Source organism: Petaurus breviceps, unplaced genomic scaffold (assembly GCF_028583685.1).
Source record: "Petaurus breviceps papuanus isolate PSGF00001 unplaced genomic scaffold, PetGlider_PUasm1.0 90925, whole genome shotgun sequence".
Taxonomy (NCBI): Eukaryota; Metazoa; Chordata; class Mammalia; order Diprotodontia; family Petauridae; genus Petaurus; species Petaurus breviceps.
In genome coordinates this window covers 1,369,437-1,386,834 of record NW_027187380.1, presented here as the reverse complement: position 1 = coordinate 1,386,834, position 17,398 = coordinate 1,369,437, and the positions used below count along the sequence as shown (strand labels likewise).

Below are 17,398 nucleotides of genomic sequence, written 5' to 3'. Positions count from 1 at the left end.
AGAGAGAGAGAGAGACAGAGAGAGAGAGAGAGAGAGAGAGAGAGACAGAGAGACAGAGAGAGACAGAGAGAGACAGAGAGAGAGAGAAAGAGAGAGAGAGACAGAGACAGAGACAGAGAGACAGAGACAGAGAGAGAGACAGAGAGAGAGAGAGACAGAGACAGAGAGACAGAGACAGAGAGAGAGACAGAGAGAGAAGGTATAGGGCTAGAATTCTATCTGCTTCTTTAAAAACTGTTTGTCTAGGAAAAATGATCAAGTTTGAGCTAGCTTCTGATAGTTTTATCATTTTTTTTAGGGGAAGAAGGACCCCAAACTCCATATTCAAGGCTTGACCCCTCTCACAGCAAACACCACAATGAGCACATAGTGAATAACAAAGAAAACCCATTTGTCCAAATCATAGCAAAACAGAAATCAAAGAAGCTATATGTATGAGAATATATACCAGAGTGAAAGAGCTCCACCAAGAGAGTGTCTTGGATCTCACTGAAGGGGAAATTCCCCACAGTCTCTAGTATAGCAAGTTTGGGGTAGAGCTATGATGGAGACTGACAGCTCTTTGCATGGCTTACTAGGGTCTTTCCCTTCAGCACCTGAAGGAGGGTTTGTATTTACCATCTTCTCTCTCACACTAGAAGCCAGAAGTGCCTGAAGTGACTTTAAAAAGAAGTGAAGCTGAATGAGTCCCAAAGGGGACTGCCCTTGAAGAGTCCTGAAGGGAGACTCTCAAAGGCTGAAATCCTCTGACAAGAATTGTCAGCTCCACCACCAATGGGCAAAGCATTCATCTCTGCCAATAAGGAGAGAGTTCCAAACCAATAGGCTTTGGGATAGGAGTTACAAGTCTGTTTGGCTAGAATAGTCACTTCCTTACATTCCCATAGTAGTGAAAAATATCAAAGTGGGGTGGAGAGCTTTCTGGTTAGGGATGATTCAGAGGTATGCTTGGAAATAAATGTGTTGTAAAGAACAAAAAGTGTCAGTGAAAATTTTTAGAAGAAAATTTATGGTAGGAAAAAGTTGTCTATTTTGTCTTGAAAAAGATGATTCATTGCTTTAAGTGCTTGGTGAGTTTGTGTTCTTTGTTTTAGACAAGCTGCTAGAAAGCAACATCCTTTTCTTTGGTATATTCAAAACCTAATCATGTGCAAATGAACAATTAACTGATAGAGAAACCTCAGTCCAGCAGAGGCCTTACACTTCAGGTCTTTCTCAGATAAACCTCCTCTATAAAACCTTCCTCCATAAAGTCCAAACAGAAATGAGATCATTGAGATCTTTCAGAATATTTTCTTCTATTTATTCCATACATTTATCATTTCTTTTTTAAATTTAATTTTACTTTTTTCTCAGTTTTCTCTCCCTCTCACTTCAGCCCCCTACGTTGAACAATAAAAAATAATAAAATCCTCCTAACAAATAGTCAAGCAATACAAATTTCCATGCTGTCCATATACAAAAATGTATATCTCATCCTGCATTATAAAGATTATCACCTTTCTAGCAGGAAGTGGGCAACATTCCTATTCTTCTGTCTTCTGGAATCATAGTTTGTTATTACATCTATAATACTAAATCTTTCAAAGTTGTTTTTATTTATTACATTATTAGTATATAAATTGTTTCCTATTTCTGCTAACTTCACTCTGCAACAATTCATGCTATATATGTAGCATATATAGTGCTATTATATAACACTATATAATAAAGCATTATATGTATTCTATTCTATAAGAGATAGAAGTCTTCCCAGTTTCCTTAGAAATTCAAGATTTTGTCATTTATTGCACATCAATATTCTATTACATTCATATACTATAATATATTTAACTATTCCCTTAATAGGTGGTCACCTCCTTATTTTCTTTTTTTTTTTGCTACTATAAAAAGAGCTGCGATAGATATATAAAAATAAATATTTATATATGTGTATATAAATATACATGTGAGTCCTTTTCTTCTTTCTTTGATCTCTTTGGGGTATATGCCTAGTAGTGATATCACTAAGTTAAAAACATGAACAGTTTAGTGAGTTTTGGGACATAAAAAATACTTTATAGAGTGGTTACACAGATCCACAACTCCATCAACAATGCATTAGGGTGTCTGAAGCCAGTCCAACATTTGTCATTTTCCTCTTTTGTCATTTTTACCAATCTTGTGGATGTGAAATGGAACCTCAAAGTTGCTTTAATTTTCATTTTTCTAGTTATAGTGATTTAGAGCATTTTTCATATGATTAGCTTAGATTTTTGAAATTGGTTATTCCTATCTTTTGGTAATTTATCTATTAGGCTCTCAGTTTTCTGAACTTGCATCAATTCACAATATATCTGGGTATGATAATGTTTTCAGATAAACTTGCTACAAAGATATTTTTCCCAATTTCATGCTTCTCTTCTAACTTTAGCTGCATTGGTTTTGTTTGTGTAGAAACTGGTTTTTTTTGCCTTTTTTTTTGGAGGGGGGAAGGTAGGGCAATTGGGTTTAAGTGACTTCCCCAAGGTCATACGGCTAGTTTTTTTGTGTGTGTTGTGTCTGAGGCCAGATTTGAACTCAGAATCAGTGCTCTATTCACTGTGCCACCTAGCCACCCCTGTGTAGAAACTTTTAATAGTATGTAATCAAAACTGTTCAGTTTTCTTTTGTGATTTTTTTTCTATCCCTTTTTAGGTCATGAACCCTTTTTTATTTATAGATCTGAAAGGTAATTTCTTTCTTGATCTTCTAATTTGCTTATGATACCACTTTTTATGTCTAAGTCATTGTATAGATTTGGAGTGAATTTGGTATGTGTGTGAGATGTTGATCTATACACCTAATTTCTGCCAGACAGCTCTCCAGTTTTCCCAGCAGTTTTTGTCAAATAGGAAGTCCTTGATCCTGAAGGTCTTTGGGTTTATAGAACCCTGTGTTACCATGTTTTTCTTCTATATTCTCATTACCTAATCACTTTCATTGATTAAGTTCCCAATTTTTTAACCAGTACCAAATCATTTTGATGATTATTACTTTGTAGTATAGTTTGACATCTACTATTAGTAGTTCCCTTCTGTCCTATTATTTTTTAAAAATTACATCTCTGGAGATTCTTACTCTTTTATTCTTCAATAAAAGTTTCTTTATCATTTCTAGCTCTATAAAATCATTCTTTTTCAGCCCTTAATAAGTAAGTTAATTTAGGTAGTGTTGTCATTTTTTATTATATTGGCTGAGTCTACCCATGAGCAAATAATGTTTTCCCAATTATTTAGGTCTATATTTCTGTAAAAAGTATTTTGGATTTGGATTCATATAAATGTGTCTATAGATAAATTCCCCAATAGTTTATACATTCTGTAGTTATTTTGAATGGAATTTCTCTTTATATCACTTCCTTATAGGCATTGTTGGTAGCATACAGGAGTAATGAAGATTTATGTGGATTTATTTTATATCCTGCAACTTTGATAAATTTATTGTTTCAAATAATTTTAGTTGAATTTCTAGGCTCTTCTCATTAAACTGTAATAACATTTGCAAAAATGATGATTTTGTTTCTTTTTAAAAGCCTATTTGTCTTACCTCAATTTCTTTCTTATCTTTATTGCTATAGTTAACATTTCTAGCACTATGTTAAATAGTAGTGGTGATAATAGGCATTCTTGCTTTACCATTAATTTCATTGCAAATTGGAAATTTCATTCCAATTGGAAAGGCCTTTCCCTTTTCATATATATATATATATATATACCAGGTAAATATGAAGTCTGTCTGCTCCTCATTTCTCATACCACAATAGTATCCCATTACATTAATATACCACAACTTGTTTAGCCATTCCCCAATTGATAGGCATCCCCTTAATTTCCGATTCTTTGCTGTAATGCCAAGCAAAGGCAACTTCCCAAGGTTCAAAATACCAGCATAGGTGCTCTCCATTTTATTCAGTGAAAAATTAAGAACAGAGAAAATCAAAATATAACATCATTCAAAATACAGCATTTACTAAGTGTAATTCAATAATCTCCAAGTACTACCCCACCCCTGGACATTACATTCATTTAATCAGTCACAAAGTCCCTCTTCTAAATACTACTCCACCCCTAGACTGTACATTCATTTAGTCCATCACAAAGCCCCTCTTCTCAAATGGAGATTAGTTTCCAATCATAAGTAAAGTACATTCATTTGTTCAATCACAGAACACAAAAAGGTCAAAAGTTCCCCACACTTGGATCACCATTGAATCTACCCCAGAGTTACAACAAGTTTAAGCACAGCATTTAATACCCAAAGAGAGGTCTTTTCTTCATCTTGACCCGAGGCAAGTTCTCAGCAATCTTTGTTCTGGGGGAGACAAAGCTTAGCAAGGCCACGAAGACACAAGAAGTATCTTCCTTAATTCATTTTCTGTCTGCAGAACAGTCCTAGGACCCTTCAAAATATTAGCAAAACCCTCTTCCAGTATTTCTGTAAACATACAACAAGAAAATCCTTCTTCAGGGCTTCTGAACCAACAGCAAGTTTCCAGAACCTCTGCAACAACAGCACTGTCCTTCACCAGTGGACAGAATTCACTCTCTGACTGCAGAACAGTCTCAGGAGCTCTGAACCAACAGCAAGTTTCCAGAACCTCTGCAACAACAGGACTGTCTTTCACCAGTGAACAAATCTGGCAAAACAACTTCAAAACAGACAAAGTACCAGCATAACAGCCATGTCTTCTCAGTCCTTGGCAGCTCTGGGTGGCAGCTCTCAAAAGTCCTGGGAAATTCAAACTGGCCCTCAGCAATCCTCTCAGTCCCTCTCTGCCTCCAAGGTGCTGCTTCCAAAAAGTTCTTCTGCCTCTCTCTTTTCTTGTGTCTCTCTAAATTTATGTCACCAGCTCCTCCCGGTTCATCCCTCTCTTTTCACGTCAACAAGTCCATCTCACAAGTGGGATTCACAAGCTCTGGGTTTTAACACAATCAAACTAAAAACCAAGCCAATACAGGGGGATCTTTAAATTTCATTACTATTACATTTGCCACCACAAAAAGAGCTGCAACAAATATTTTTGTACATACGGGTCTTCCTCCCACTTCTATGATCTCTTTGGGATACAACCCTAGAAGTGGTATTACTGGGTCAAAGGCTATGCAATTATTTATAGCCTTCTGGGCATAGTTCCAGATTGCTCTCCAAAATGGCTGAATCAGTTCACAACGCCACCAACAGTGCATTAGTGTTCCAATTTTCCACATTCTCTCCAGCATTTGTCATTTTCCTGTTTTGTCATCTTAGCCAATCTGACTGGTGAGATGTGATACCTCAGAGTTGTTTTGATTTGCATTTCTCTAATCAATAGTGATTTAGAGCATTTTTTCATATGCTTATAGATATCTTTAATTTCTATCTCCAAAAATTGCCTGTTCATATCCTTTGACCATTTATCAATTGGGAAATGACTTGTATTCTTCTAGATTTGACTCAATTTTCTGTATATTTTAGAAATGAGGCCTTTATCAGAGAAACTGGTTGTAAAAATTCTTTCCCACTTCCCTCTTAATCTTGATTACATTGGCTTTGTTTGCACAGAAACTGTTCAATTTAATGTAATCAAGATTATCTATTTTGTATTTTATAATGCTCTCAAACTCTTGGTTGGTCTTCCCTTCTCCATAAATCTGAAAGGTAAACTATTCCTTGCTTTCCCAGATTGCTTACAGTATTAGCCTTTATACCTAGATCATGCACCTATTTAGACTTGATTTCGGTATATAGTGTTAGATATTTGTCTATGCCCAGTTTCTGCCATACTATATTCGAATTTTCCCAGCAGTTTTTGTCAAATAGTGAGTTCTTATCCCCAAAACTGGGGTCTTTGAGTTTATCAAACAGTAGATTACTATAGTCATTGACTGCTGAGTCTCATGTACTCAGTCTATTCCATCAATCCAATACTCTATTCTTCAACCAGTACCAAGCAGTTTTGATGACTGTTGCTTTATGATATAGATTAAAATCTAATATGGCTCGGCCACCTTCCCTAGCATTTCTTTTCATGAATTCCCTTGATATTCTGGACCTTTTGTTCTTCCAAATGAATTTTGTTACTATTTTTTCTAGTTCTATAAAGTAATTTTTTTGGTAGATTGATTGGTATGGCACTAAATATGTAATTTAATTTAGGTAAAATTGTCAGTTTTATTATATTAGCTCAACCCAACCATGAGCAATTGATGTTTTTCCACTTAGATCTGACTTTATTTGTGTTACAAGTGTTTTGTAGTTGTGTTCATATAGGTCCTGGGTTCCTATAGGAACATATGGGTTTTCATATAGGCAGGTAGATTCCCAAATATTTTACAATGTCTAAATAACTTTAAATGGGATTTCTCTTTCTATCTCTTGCTGTTGGATTTCATTAGAAATATAGAGAGGAATGCCAAGGATTTATGTGGGTTTATTTTATATCCTACAACTTTGCCAAATTTATTTATTGTCTCAAGTAAAATCAAGTAAAAAGTTACTTGATTCTCTAAACATAACATCATATCATCTGCAAAGAGTGATAGCTTAGTCTCTTCTTTGCCCAATTTGATTCCTTCAATTTGTTTTTCTTCTCTAATTGCTACTGCTTACTTTCCAGTACTAGATTGAATAAGAGGGGTGATAGTGGACATCCTTGTTTGACCCCTGATCTTATTGGAAATGCTTCTAGTTTATCCCCATTACGTATAATACTTGCTGATGGCTTTAAATAGATGCTACCTATTATTTTAAGGAAAACTCCATTTATTCCTATACTTTGTAGTGTTTTTAATAGGAATGGATGTTGTATTTTGTCAAAAGCCTTTTCTGAATCTATTGAGATAATCATGTGTTTTCTGCTAGTTTTATTGTTGATATGATCAATTATACTGATGGTTTTCCTAATATTGAACCATCCTTGCATTCCTGGAATAAATCCTACCTGATCAAAATGTATTATTCTTGTGATAAGTTGCTGGAGTCTTTTTGTTAATATTTTATTTAAAATTTTTGCATCTATATTCATGAGGGAAATTGGTCTATAATTTTCTTTCTCCATTTTGTCTCTTCCTGATTTAGGTATCAGTACAATATTTGTGTCATAAAAAGAAGGTAGAACTCCTTCTTCACCAATTTTCCCTAATAGTTTGTAGAGTATTGGAATCAATTGTTCTTTAAATGTTTGATAGAATTTGCTAGTAAATCCACCTGGCCTTGGAGATTTTTTCCTAGGGAGTTTGCTGATGGCTTGTTAGATATTTTTTTCCTGAGGTTGGGTTAAGTAATTTACTTCCTCTTCAGTAAATCTGAGCAACTTATATTTTTGTAAATATTTATCCATTTCACTGATTGTCAAATTTATGTGCATACAATTGAGTAAAATAATTCCTAATTATTGTTTTAATTTACTCTTCATTGGAGGTAGATTCACTCTTTTCATTTTTGATACTTGTAATTTGGTTTTCTTCTTTCTTTTTTTTTATCATATTGACTAAAGGTCTATCAATTTTATTGTTTTTTTCCCCATAAAATCAGCTCTTAGTTTTATTTATTAATTTAATAGTTTTCTTAATTTCAATTTTATTAATCTCTCCTTTGGTTTTCATTATTTCTAATTTAGTATTTAATTGGGGATTTTCAATTTGTTCTTTTTCTAGCTTTTTCAATTGCATGCCTAATTCATTGACCTCTATTTTCTCTAATTTATTCATGTATGCATTCAGGGATATAAAACTTCCCCAAAGAACCGCCTTTGCTGTGTTCCACAAGTTTTGGTAAGTTGTCTCATTATTGTCATTCTCTTGAATGAAATTACTGATTGTTTCTATAATTTCTTGTTTGACCCACTCATTCTTTAGGATTAAATTATTTAGTTTCTAATTTGTTTTTAGTCTATCTTTCCATGACCCTTTATTGCATATGATTTTTATTGAATCATGATCTGAGAATGATGCATTTGATATTTCTACCTTTCTGCACTGAATTGTGAGGTTTTTATGCCCTAGTATATGGTCGATTTTTGTGTATGTGCCATGTACCACTGAGAAGAAGGTCTATTGCTTTTTATCCCCATTCAGTTTTCTCCAGAGATCTAGCATGTCTAGCCTCTCTAAAATTCTATTAGTCTCCTTAACTTCTTTCTTGTTTATTTTGAGGTTAGATTTATCGAGTTCAGAGAGGGGGAGATTGAGGTCCCCCACTAGTATCGTTTTGCTTTCTATTTCTTCCTCTAATTCCCTTGACTTCTTCTCTAGGAATTTGGATGCTATATTACTTGGTGCATATATATTAAGTAATGATATTGCTTCATTCTTGATAGTGCCTTTTAGTAGGACATAGTTTCCCTCCTTATCTCTTTTAATTAGATCTATTTTTGCTTTTGCTCTAAGATAAGGATTGCTACCCCTGCTTTTTTTTTTTTACTTTAGCTGAAGCATAATATATTCTACTACAGCCTTTTACCTTTACCCTATGTGTATCCCCTTGTTCCAAATGTGTTTCTTTTAGACAGCATAATGTAGGATTGTGGTTTTTAATTAATTCTGCTATCTGCCTCTGTTTTATGAGATAGTTCATCCTATTCACATTCACAGTTATGATTACTATCTGTGTCTTTCCCTCCCTCCTATTCCCTCCCCTGTTTATGTTTTTATTTCTTCCTTCACCCTTCCCCTCCTTAAGAGTTTTCCTTTTGACCACTGCCTCCCTCAGTATTCCCTCCCTGTGCCCCACTTTTACATACCCTTTCCCCTTACTACTATTTCCCTCCCTTCTAATCATCCCCCCCCCCGTTTGCTGTCCCCCCTTACTCCTCCTACTGCCTGTAGGGCACAATGGATTTTTATACTTAATGGAGTATGTTATTCCCTCTTTGAACCAAACTGATGAGAGTTAATTTCATACAGTGCTCCTCTCCCTCCCTCCTTTCCCTCTATTATAATGAGTTTTTGTGTCTTTTCATGTTAGAATTCTAAACTTAACTGATTATGTTGATCCCTCTTTGAACCAGAACCAATGAGAATAAAGTTCATATGTTATCTCCCTCCCTCCTTCCCCTCTACTATAGTATTTTTTTATGCCTCTTTGTGTGGCAGAGTTTACCTTTTTCTCCCTCATCCTTTCCTTTTCTCCCATTACAATCCTTTTGTACCCCTTAATAAGGTTTTTTTTTTATCATCAGATTAGTTCATTTATACCCACACCCTCTATCTATATATATCCCTTTTAAATGTCATGATAATTATATAAATTTCAATATTGACATGTATCCACTTCTTATATAGGGATGTAAACAGTTTCCTTTTATTGAATCCCAAGTTATGTGCATGTGTGTTTGTTTGTGTGTGTGTGTGTGTGTGTGTGTGTGTGTATTTGAGTGTCTTTTCCTTGCTTACCTTTTTATGTCTTTCTTGAGTCTTGTAATTGAAGATTGAATTTTCCATTGAACTCTGGCTTTTTCATCAGGACAGTCTGGAAATCCCTTATTTAATAAAATGACCATTTCCTTGCCTGAAACATTATGCTCAGTTTTGCCAGGTAGTTGATCCTTGGTTGCAGTCCTAGCTCTTTTGCCTTACAAAATATCAATTTCCTATCCCTCTGATCTTTGCATTTAGGAGCTGCTAGGTCCTGTGTAATCCTGACTGTAATTCCATGATATTTGAATTGTTTCTTTTTGGCTGCTTGCAGTATTTTCTCCTTGACCTTGTAATTCTGGAATTTGGCTACTATATTTCTTGGAGTTTTCAATTTGGGATCTCTTTCAGGAGGAGTCCAGTGAATTTTTTCGATAACTGTTTTATCCTCTGATTCTACGACCTCAGGACAGTTTTCTTTGACAATCCCTTGGAGGATGTTGTCCAGGCTGCTTTTTTCATCATGGCTTTCCTAATTCTTAGGTTATCTCTCCTAGATATTTTCTCCAGGTTAGTTGTTTTTCCAGTGAGATATTTTACACTTTTTTCTAGTTTTTTAATCTTTATGTTTTGTTTGACTGACTCTTGATGCATCATAGAGTCCTTAGCTTCAATTTGACCGATTCTAATTTTTAATGAATTATTGTTCTTGGTTAGTTTTTGTAGCTCCTTTTCCATATGTTCACTTTTCATTTTTAGGGAGGTATTTTCTCCAGTTAGATTTTGAACCTTCTGTCCCACTTCACCAATTTTGCTTTTTAAGGATTTCTTTTCTTCAGTGAGATTTTTTTCTAATTTGGTCACTGTAGATTTAAACTTATCTTCTACCTCTCTAATTTGGCTTTTAAAATCTTTCTTGAGCTCCTCCAAGAATGCTTTTTGGACTTGAGATCAGTTTGTATTTCCTTCTGTGGGGTCAGGTGTGAGTATAGAGTCCATGTTATGCTCTGAATTTGGTTGTTCTTGCTCACTATAATAGGATTGTATTGTTCTTGATTTCATAGATTCCTTCTTGCCCATTGTGATTGCCTATGTCCTGAATTTTTAGAGTGGAGATCTGCTTCTGGGGTACAGATGTACTGAGCTTCTCAGGCTGGGAGGTAAGGGTTTAGCTGTTAACTTTGTGTGCTGTAGCCTCTGGGTGTCTAGACTGAGGCCAAGGCCAGGATTCTCCTGAGCTTATTCCTTTACCTGTTTTACCCTTTCCCTCATTAACCCTTACTTTTAGTACTTCCTATTTCTCTTTTGAGTTTAGTATGTTTCTGTACACCCCAAAACTGTGTGCAATAGAGATCCTTACCCAAATAATACACAGAGGCTTCTCAAGGTAGAAAGCAGAAAGGAATGGCTTATTATGATCTTGTGAGAAAGGGCACCCCCCCCTTCCAACATAGTCAGGGAGGAGAAGCAATTTACAAAAGGAAATGGCAAAGATATATAGCCCTGACACAAATTCTCCCCCACCTCTCTGCTTATCATTTTCTTCCATTGGCTGGAAGTCAGGTGCACAATCTAAGTGCAGCAATCTAACTCAAGTACCAGAACAAGGAAACAGTAGACCACCCAATGTACATTTGAGAAAGCACTTCTGTCCTTATTTGGCATATCTTATGCTGAGGTAGCACTGAGGAGAGGGATGACTTCCTACCCCTCTGAGTTTTGAGTCCTTATAAATCATGTGATTTCTGGTGAAGGGGAACTTGGGCCTCTTTTCCATGAAAAAGCCTTACTAGATTTTAGAATATAGTCTGAGAAGTTTTCACCTCTCTCACTCACTTTGATCTGTGTGAGGGTAACTATGTTCAATCTTCCTTTGCTGGCTCATGGGATGCCTGTTCCCTCCATTCCTTTTTTCTTTGACCTAGAAGTTCTCAATTTTGACCAATACTACTGATAGTTTTCATTTTGCAATTTCTTTCAGGAACTTATTGGTAGATCCTTTATATTTTCACTTTGTCCTCTGGTTCTAAAAGATCTAGTAAGTTTTCATTTGATTTCTCAAAATGCTTTATTTTTTAAATCATGATTTCTAGATAGTCCAAAGATTTCTTTGGCCTGTTTTCCAAGTTTGTTGTTTTGAATATTAAATCCCTTGCATTCCCTTCTTCTCAGTCTTTTGCTTTTATTTTAATTTTTCTTGTTTCATTGAATCATTTTCTGTTTGACCCTTTCTACTTTTCAGAGCATTCAGTTTTGGGCTGAGGTTTCCCATTGTCTCTTCTAAGGTATCAATTCTCCTTGTCTTTCTTTTCTCCTTAGTTATTGTGGCCAGTAATGGGATACAGGCTGGGGGAAACTCCTTGAACTTTGATTGAATCTTCTCACTTGATGAGGCATTTGCCTGAGGCCATAAATCTTTCATTATAGCTAGGCCCAAATCTTTGTTAATCTTAACCTAGCCCTAATTGTCCAACTGCTTTCCACCCTTGATCCTATCAAAATATCTATATCCAAATTTGTTACCCCTAACCTCATCTAGCCCTCCAGTTGTCTGTCATCTCCAGGTATCCTTCAGCTATTTCCCACCCTTAATCTCATTACTGGAGTCCTCTCAAGATCCTCCTTAGACTCCTCCTCAAGACCCTGCCCAAACTCCTCCTCTAGACCACCCCTAAATCCTCCCACAGTCTTTCTGTATATAAGATCCATCTTGCCTCCATGAAGGTGGTGAGAGTAATTTAGCACAGACTCACTCTGTGTCAGATTATTCTGGCCTACTTGTCCAATATAAGTGACACAGATACTTAAGCTCCTTAAGAGTCTACCCATTAAGGCAAATCTTTCATAAAATTTGTTTTACTTTGGCTGAGAGAAGACTTGAGTCGAATGCATTTGGCAGGACCCGGTTGATATTTTGGGGTCTCAAGCACCCCTAAACCCTAAAACTGAACAGCCAGGACATTTGTTTTTTCTCAGAGGTTCTACTTGGTCTTGTAGCAGGATACCCTCTTTTTTGGGTTTATCCACTGGGCGTTTCTTAGTTCAAGGTATTTCTTCACATTATTTAGTGTTTTCTTTAGTTGAATTATTTATACCAGCAGCCTCAATTCATGGTGTTTGACACATAGTTAACATTTAATGAGGGGCGGCTAGGTGGCACATTGAATAGAGCACCGGCCCCAGCGTCAGGAGGACTTGAGTTCAAATCCGGCCTCAGACACCGTGTGACTTTGGGTAAGTCATTTAACCCCAATTGCCCTGCCCTCCCCCCTCCAAAAGGTAAAAACAAAACCAAAAAAATCCCATTAACAAAAAAAAAAAAACATTTAATGAAAGATGATGGACTGATTTGGTTGGGGCTTATGCTTAGTTTAAACTCTGCTCTTATATACTGCTTTGTCCTGAATATAGTGACTAAGAGGCTAATATAAATGACAAAGGCCTTATTATTAGTTTACTTTGTCTCCTTCTAGGTGGTACAATGGATAGAGTTCTAAGCCTAGAGTCAGGAAGACCCAAGTTCAGATCCAACCTCAGACACTTACGAGACCAGACCCTGGGAAAGTCACTGGACCTCTGTTTCTACTGTGGTAAATGCTCACAGGGTTGTGGTAAGGATCAAATGGCATAACATTTGTAAAGTGCTTAGCCGATCCTGGCAAGTATTAGGTGCTATACAAATGCTTATTCCCTTCTCTTCACCTTCCTCTTCCCCTTCTCCTACTCTACCCACTGTGCTGTAGGCCCAAGATGCCTAAATGGTAGGTTGGGCCAGAACTGCTTAGATGCTACCCATAGTAGATGCTTAGCACAGTGTAGACATTTAATACACAGGCTTCTGGGACTTTTTTTTCTCCTGCTGCATTGGAGCTGTCCCTAGCTGGGTTCTGCCTGAAGCCTTTCTTCTCCTCTCTTGCTGAGATCTAGGCTACCCACCTATTTGCCTGGGGCCTGTTTCCTGACTTCTCTTGCTAAAGGACTGTCAGGATGCCTCATCTCTGGACTCTGCTCAGAACCTTTCTCCAGTGGATAGTGCACCTGATATGTAGTTATGAAAACTTGAATTCAAATCTAGCTTTTGACCCTTACTAGCTGTGTGACCCTGGGCAAATCACTTGACCTCTGTTTGCTTCAGTTTCCTCATTTGTAAAATGGGAAACCAATATATCCTATTTCCAGGGTTATTGTGAATATCAAATGAGATAATAACAGTAAAGCACTTAGTACAATGTCTGTTATGTAATAATTGCTCTATTAAGTGTTAGCTATTTTTAAAAATTGTTGTAGGGTTGCTTTGCCCCACACCTTCTACCTTCTCTGGCTTTTTTACTTCCAGGGTTTCTGCAGGATTATGACAGCCTTTTTGCATAACCCTAAACTAAGTGGTAGAGTTTATGGCTGATTTTTCTTTCTCTCTCTTTTCAATCTGGTGCATTTTTAGAGCTTTACTGGGATCTTTACGAGGGATAGGAATCTAGACACACCACCAACTTACCACAATGCATTTATTTTTTATCAATATACTTTGGGGTTATACACCTGTTATCTCCCTGGCTAGCTTGTAAGATTTGACAAGGGTCAAGTCTTATTTGTAATTTCATATCTTCCAATGCTTAGCATAGTTTAATAAATAGCACAATCATTGAATGAATAAATGAATGATTGGTGATGTCTATTATAATATCTCAGGAAAGAAAATATATAAACTATCACAGAATAAATGTGGAAAGGCAATATGATAGACAGGAGACAAAAGACCTGAATCTTCCATTTGCTAGCTGTGTAGTTTTTGAACCTGGAGCAAAGCATTTAACTTTTCTTTTATTCTTTTTTATTTTTTAACATTCTTTTTTTTTTTTAATTTGAGTTCCAGATTCTCACCCTACCTGTAATCCCTCTCCCACTGAGAAGTCAAGTAATAATGAAGTTATGCTAAACATATTTCCATGTCAACCATGTTGACAAAAAAAACCCAAAAAAATAAAGTGGAAAAAATATGCTTAAATCTGTTCTCAGAGTTCATCAGTTCTCTCTCTAGAGGTGGATGGCATTTTTTTTTCATGAATCTCTTGGAATTACTACATTTAACTTTTCTTTATCTCACTTTTCTCATTTTTAAAACAAAAATTATATCTTTGCTACCTACCTCACAGGGTTGTTGTGATGTTATGGTTCAAAGTGTTTTGTAAATCAAAAAAGGACTATATAAATGGCAGCTATTATTATTAAACCAAGGAAACATATTCTACCCAGATCTCTATTCTAAAACCAAACATGATTAGGATTTAGGATACTCTGAGAGTCATTGAGCCATTCAGTACTAAAATTATAACTAAAGGAAGGTAAATTAGATGGGATAGTGGAACAACTATTCAAAGGAACTTCTGATAAAACTGAAGTTGTAAAGTTTTCCTAAGAAACTCCCCAGGAAAGATAAAAAGGGGCTTCAGACAAAGAAGTGATCATTAAAACCAAAGGAAGACACCAGTAAGCTTCTCAGTCTGATTCAGGGCTTCACAAGTCAAAGTCTGTAAGATCTCAGGTTGGGACCATTCCGTGTGCAGCCTGTTATTGACTCAATCTTAGCAGTGGTTTGTCAGAGCAAGAAAGAGAGCTAGTTTCTTTCCCTGTCAGTCACTGTGCAAGGGGACAGGGCAGAGGGGCTGAGAAATGTGTGCACATCTGAGGCTCCACAAGGCCCTGAAGAGAACCTGATCTCCAGTGTTCTGTTGGAACCATTGGGGTGTATGGAGTGTTCCGGGAGGACCAGCACCTCTGGTGTGAGAGCTTACTGGACCTTTTTCAGGGCTGCTCACCCACCTTTTGTGCTGACCTGGTACTCAGCTCTCATCTGTGGTTCTAAGAAGCTATGTAGTATGAGCAGTAGTCACACTCTAGTAAAACCATCCCAGCAGATGGGCTAAAACAGGTTGAGGGTAACTGAGGGACCTCAAATCCATTGGTGAGTTAGGGAGATTTCTACCCCAAGCATGTGAAGATTTCCCCCCATGGAATGGGGGGGGGGGGATTTGAGTAGGATTGGGGAACCTTCGGCCTCAAGGCCACATGTGGCCCTCTAGGACTAAATCCAAACTTCACAGAACAAATCCCCTTAATAAAAGGGTTTATTCTGTAAAACTTGAACTCATTCAAAAGGCTGCACCCAAGGACCACATGTGGCCTTGAGGCCATACTCCTGCCTTTGAGGATACAAACAAATTGAAAACAATTTGTTCCAATGGCCAAGAAGGCAGCTGAAGCAGGCTCTGTGGAACACTTTAGAGCTTAGTCAGACATGAAAGATGGTCAAGATCATCCAATTCATCCTGGACTGTCACCAGTTGTACTTTTGTCTTGCCACTGGACTTCAGTGACTCTGGAAGAGAGAATAAGACTGATGACTTTGCACAACTCTGCTTCACTTAAATCCAATTCATGTGCAGATCATCACCCCAGGATGTCATGGGTCCTCTTGGAAAATGAAGGACAAACAACACAAGAGCAGGGGACAAAGCCAGTTCCTAATAGGGGTCAGAACCTGGTCCTGGCACAGTCTCTCAATGCAGGAACTGAAGCTAGAAACATTAATAAACAGGAAAAAGAGTTTCAAATACAGTGAAGAACTTTTTTGATTAGAGAAATGCAAATTAAAACAACTTTGAGGTACCACCGCTCACCTGTCATATAGGCTAATGTGACAGAAATGGAAAGTGATAAATGTTGGGGAGGATGTGGGAAAATTGGATTACTAATGCACTGTTGGTGGAGTTGTAAACTGATCCAACCATTCTGGAGCATAATTTGTAACTATGCCCGAAGGTCAACCAAACTGCATCCCCTTTGATCCAGCAATACCATTACTAGGCCAAAGAGATAATAAAAAAAGGGGAAAGGGTCTATATGTACAAGAATATTTATAACAGCCCTTTATGTGGTGGCAAAATATTGGAAATTGAGGTGATGCCTATTAATTGGGGAATAGTTAAACAAATTATAGTATGTGAATATAATGGAATACTATTTTACAGTAAGAAATGATGCACAGGTAGATTTCAGAAAAAACTGGAAAGACTTCTATGAACTGATGTAAAGTGAAATGAGCAGAACCAGAAAACATTGTACACAGTATCAGCAACATTATAGGATGATCAGCTATGAATGACAACTCTTCTTAGCAATGCAATGATCCGACACCAGTACAAAAGACCCTCAATGGAAAATGTACACATCCAGATAAAGAACTCATGGATTCTGAGTGCAGATTGAAGCATACTTTTTTCACTTTATTTTTCCTCCTTTGTTTTATTTTCCTTTTGATCTTTTCCTTCTTTCACTGATACGGAAATATGGTTTTACATAATTGCATATAATAACCTATTATTAAATTGCCTACCATTTCAGTAAGAAGGGAGGGAAGGAAGGGAGGGAGAAAAATCTGAAATTCAAAATCTTGTGAGAATGAATGCTTAAAATTGTCTTGTCATACAATTGGGAAAATATAAAATACTATTTAAAAAAACACAAACAGTGAAGAAATACTATGAGTTAAGAGAAGTCCAAGAGGCAATCCCAGGAAAAAAAAAAAAAAGAATAACTCCACAATAAATACAGTGACCCTCAGAAAAAAAAAAAGATTAATCCAAGAGTGAATGGAAGAATAAAGCAAGAGGTAAAAAATAACCTGGGGGCATAATTCTGCTGGTCTTTCCTCCCAGCCCACTCCCACACCCTTTCCCCCTCCAAAAAAAACCACACTACCTCAGTCTCTTGGGAGGGGGAAGGGATTAAACTCTCAGTTTAGCTCCATTCCTACATAGTATCAGTTCCTAGACCCTTGTTCCACAGAGCTTCTCTACTGGACTGGCTACAATATCTGTTTTGGATTCCTGGATTCCCATATTCCTGTGGCTTAAGCTCCTGGTTTTGAGACTCCATTCCCTGTACCTACAACACAAAAGGGTAAAGAAAAAGGCCAAAGGTCAAAGCCCATATTTCAGGCCACATAGCCTAAGGGGGAGAGAAGGGCCTTAGGCCCTTCTTTCTTA

The 17,398-nt window shown here is 36.8% G+C and overlaps 1 protein-coding gene and 1 long non-coding RNA gene across 2 annotated transcripts in view; one reads left to right on the top strand and one right to left on the bottom strand.

The window, feature by feature from the left end:
• The window catches only part of TIMP2 (TIMP metallopeptidase inhibitor 2), a 321,405-nt gene that overhangs the window by 117,135 nt on the left and 186,872 nt on the right, over positions 1 to 17,398 (top strand). The gene's annotated exons all lie outside the window — the stretch shown is intronic.
• LOC138152232 (uncharacterized) overlaps positions 16,514 to 17,398 on the bottom strand; it is a 29,033-nt gene continuing 28,148 nt past the window's right edge. The window contains exon 3 of the long non-coding RNA XR_011166062.1: positions 16,514 to 17,297. This is a non-coding gene — a long non-coding RNA (uncharacterized lncRNA). The remainder of the gene's footprint in view (positions 17,298 to 17,398) is intronic.